Source organism: Salvelinus namaycush, chromosome 8 (genome assembly GCF_016432855.1).
Source record: "Salvelinus namaycush isolate Seneca chromosome 8, SaNama_1.0, whole genome shotgun sequence".
NCBI classification, from domain to species: Eukaryota; Metazoa; Chordata; class Actinopteri; order Salmoniformes; family Salmonidae; genus Salvelinus; species Salvelinus namaycush.
The window spans coordinates 17,862,109-17,866,548 of NC_052314.1; positions in this window are offsets into that span (position 1 = coordinate 17,862,109).

Here is a 4,440-nt window from a genome sequence, read left to right on the forward strand (position 1 = left end):
CTTGTGAGGCGTCTGTTTCTCAAACTAGACACTGATGTACTTGTCCTCTTGCTCAATTGTGCACCGGGGCCTCCCACTCCACTTTTTATTCTGGTTAGGGCCAGTTTGCGCTGTTCTGTGAAGGTAGTAGTACACAGCGTTGTACGAGATCTTCAGTTTCTTGGCAATTTCTCACATAGAATAGCCTTCATTTCTCAGAACAAGAATAGACTGACGAGTTTCAGAAGAAAGTACTTTGTTTCTGGCCATTTTGAGCCTGTAATCGAACCCATAAATGCTGATGCTCCATATACTCAACTAGTCTAAAGAAGGCCAGTTTTATTGCTTCTGTCACGATCGTTATGAGACGAATGAGTGGACCAAGGCGCAGCGTGGAAAAAAGACATCTTCTTTTAATGAAGGAAAAAACAAACGATCGTGAAGCTAAACCGAACTAAGTGCACACATGCAACATAGAACATAGACAATTACCCACAATCACCTAAAGTCTATGGCTGCCTTAAATATGGCTCCCAATCAGAGACAACAATAAACAGCTGTCTCTGATTGAGAACCAAACCAGGCAACCATAGACTTTCCTAGACCTCTCTACTGAACACAACCCCATACACAACCCCCTAAACAATACACACACCCTAAACTAGAAAAAACACACAAACATCCCATGTCACACCCTGACCTAACTAAACTAATAAAGAAAATCAATATAACAGAGGCCAGGGTGTGACAGTACCCCCCCCCCAAAGGTGCGGACTCCGGCCGCAAAACCTGACACAGAAGGGGAGGGTCCGGGTGGGCCTTCCTATGGCGGCGGCTCGGGTGCGGGACGTGGACCCCCCTCCACCATAGTCACTACCCGCTCTGGCTGCTCATGGCTGGCTGGCGACTCTGGCCGCTCATGGCTGGCTGGCGACTCTGGCCGCTCATGGCTGGCTGGCGACTCTGGCCGCTCATGGCTGGCTGGCGACTCTGGCCGCTCATGGCTGGCTGGCGACTCTGGCCGCTCATGGCTGGCTGGCGACTCTGGCCGCTCATGGCTGGCTGGCGACTGGCCGCTCATGGCTGGCTGGCGACTCTGGCCGCTCATGGCTGGCTGGCGACTGGCCGCTCATGGCTGGCTGGCGACTCTGGCCGCTCATGGCTGGCTGGCGACTCTGGCCGCTCATGGCTGGCTGGCGACTCTGGCCGCTCATGGCTGGGTGGCGACTCTGGCCGCTCATGGCTGGCTGGCGGCTCTGGCCGCTCATGGCTGGCTGGCGGCTCTGGCCGCTCATGGCTGGCTGGCGGCTCTGGAAGATCCTGGCTGGTTGGCGGCTCTGGCCGATCCTGGCTGGTTGGCGGCTCTGGCCGATCCTGGCTGGTTGGCGGCTCTGGCCGATCCTGGCTGGTTGGCGGCTCTGGCCGATCCTGGCTGACTGGCGGCTCTGGCCGATCCTGGCTGACTGGCGGCTCTGGCCGATCCTGGCTGACTGGCGGCTCTGGCCGATCCTGGCTGGTTGGCGGCTCTGGCCGATCCTGGCTGGTTGGCGGCTCTGGCCGATCCTGGCTGGTTGGCGGCTCTGGCCGATCCTGGCTGGTTGGCGGCTCTGGCCGATCCTGGCTGACTGGCGGCTCTGGCCGATCCTGGCTGACTGGCGGCTCTGGCCGAATATGGCTGGTTGGCGGCTCTGGCCGATCCTGGCTGGTTGGCGGCTCTGGCCGATCCTGGCTGACTGGCGGCTCTGGCCGATCCTGGCTGACTGGCGGCTCTGGCCGATCCTGGCTGACTGGCGGCTCTGGCAGATCCTGGCTGACTGGCGGCTCTGGCAGATCCTGGCTGACTGGCGGCTCTGGCAGATCCTGGCTGACTGGCGGCTCTAGCGGCTCCTGACGGCTCGGGACAGACGGCTCGGCACTGACGGCTCGGGACAGACGGGCGGCTCAGACGGCTCGGGACAGACGGACGGCTCAGACGGCGCTGGGCAGACGGACGGCTCAGACGGCGCTGGGCAGACGGACGGCTCAGACGGCGCTGGGCAGACGGACGGCTCAGACGGCGCTGGGCAGACGGACGGCTCAGACGGCGCTGGGCAGACGGACGGCTCAGACGGCGCTGGGCAGACGGACGGCTCAGACGGCGCTGGGCAGACGGACGGCTCAGACGGCGCTGGGCAGACGGACGGCTCAGACGGCGCTGGGCAGACGGACGGCTCAGATGGCGCTGGGCAGACGGATGGCTCAGATGGCGCTGGACAGGCAGGCGGCTCAGATGGCGCTGGGCAGACGAGCAGTGCAGGCGGCGTTGGGCAGACGGCCGACTCTGACCTGCTGAGGCGCACAGTAGGCCTGGTGCGTGGTGCCGGAACTGGTGGTACCGGACTGGAGACACGCACCTCAAGGCTAGTGCGGGGAGAAGGAACAGGGCATACTGGACCCTGGAGACGCACATTAGGCCTAGTGCGTGGTGCCGGAACTGGTGGTACCGGGCTGGAGACACGCACCTCAAGGCTAGTGCGGGGAGAAGGAACAGGGCATACTGGACCCTGGAGACGCACATTAGGCCTAGTGCGTGGTGCCGGAACTGGTGGTACCGGGCTGGGGACACGCACCTCAAGGCTAGTGCGGGGAGCAGCAACAGGACGCACAGGACTCTGGAGACGCACAGGAGGCTTGGTGCGTGGTGCCGGAACTGGTGGTACCGGGCTGGAGACACGCACCATAGGGTGAGTGCGTGGAGGAGGAACAGGGCTCTGGAGACACACTGGAAGCCTGGTGCGTGGTGTTGGCACTGGTGGTACTGGGCTGGGGCGGGGAGGTGGTGCCGGAAATACCGGACCGTGCAGGCGTACTGGCTCCCTTGAGCACTGAGCCTGCCCAACCCTACCTGGTTGTATGCTCCCCATCGCCCGACCAGTGCGGGGAGGTGGAATAACCCGCACCGGGCTATGCAGGCGAACCGGGGACACCATGCGTAAGGCTGGTGCCATGTAAGCCGGCCCGAGGAGACGCACTGGAGACCAGACGCGTTGAGCCGGCTTCATGGCACCTGGCTCAATACTCAATCTAGCCCGGCCGATACGAGGAGCTGGTATGTACCGCACCGGGCTATGCACACGTACAGGAGACACCATGCGCTCTACTGCGTAACACGGTGTCTGCCCGTACTCTCGCTCTCCACGGTAAGTACAGGGAGTAGGCGCAGGTCTCCTACCTGACTTCGCCACACTCCCTTTTAGCCTCCCCTCAAGAAATTTTTTGGGCTGACTCACAGGCTTCCTACCGCGTCGTCGTGCTGCCTCCATTCGCCGGTATCCCTCCTCGCACTGCGCCAGAGAATCCCAGGCGGGCTCCGGCATTCGCCCTGGGTCGATCGCCCACCTGTCGATCTCCTCCCACGTAGTGTAGCCCAGATCCTGCTCCCATTTCCATAAATCCTGTGTAGGTGGGTCCTGTTGCTGTTTCACACGCTGCTTGGTCCTGGGTTGGTGGGTAATTCTGTCACGATCGTTATGAGACGAATGAGTGGACCAAGGCGCAGCGTGGAAAAAAGACATCTTCTTTTAATGAAGGAAAAAACAAACACTTATAAACGAACAAAACAAACGATCGTGAAGCTAAACCGAACTAAGTGCACACATGCAACATAGAACATAGACAATTACCCACAATCACCTAAAGTCTATGGCTGCCTTAAATATGGCTCCCAATCAGAGACAACAATAAACAGCTGTCTCTGATTGAGAACCAAACCAGGCAACCATAGACTTTCCTAGACCTCTCTACTGAACACAACCCCATACACAACCCCCTAAACAATACACACACCCTAAACTAGAAAAAACACACAAACATCCCATGTCACACCCTGACCTAACTAAACTAATAAAGAAAATCAATATAACAGAGGCCAGGGTGTGACAGCTTCTTTAAATCAGGACAACAGTTTTCAGCTGTGATAACATCATTGCAAAAGGGTTTTCTAATGATCAATTAGCCTTTTAAAATTATAAATTTGGATTAGCTAACACAACGTGCCATTGGAACACAGGAGTGATGGTTGCTGTAAATGGGCCTCTGTACGCCTATGTAGATGTTCCATTAAAAATCAGCCATTTCCATCTACAATAGTCATGTACAACATTAACAATATCTACACTGTATTTCTGATAAACTTGATGTTATTTTAATGGACAAATTGTTTTGCTTTTCTTTCAAAAACAAGGACATTTCTAAGTGACCCCAAACTTTTGAACGGCAGTGTACATGTTTTTGGGTTGTTCTGTTGTTGACAGATGTTATTTAACTGTATTTCTTTTGTTAAATATTTAACAATTGACCTATCTTTATTCCATATGATTGATATTCATATCTGTAAAACTAATAAACTGGTGTGGATCATCCAATTCCAACGGTTAGGAAGTTTAAATACTGTACATGAGTAAGCAAACAAACAACATCAAC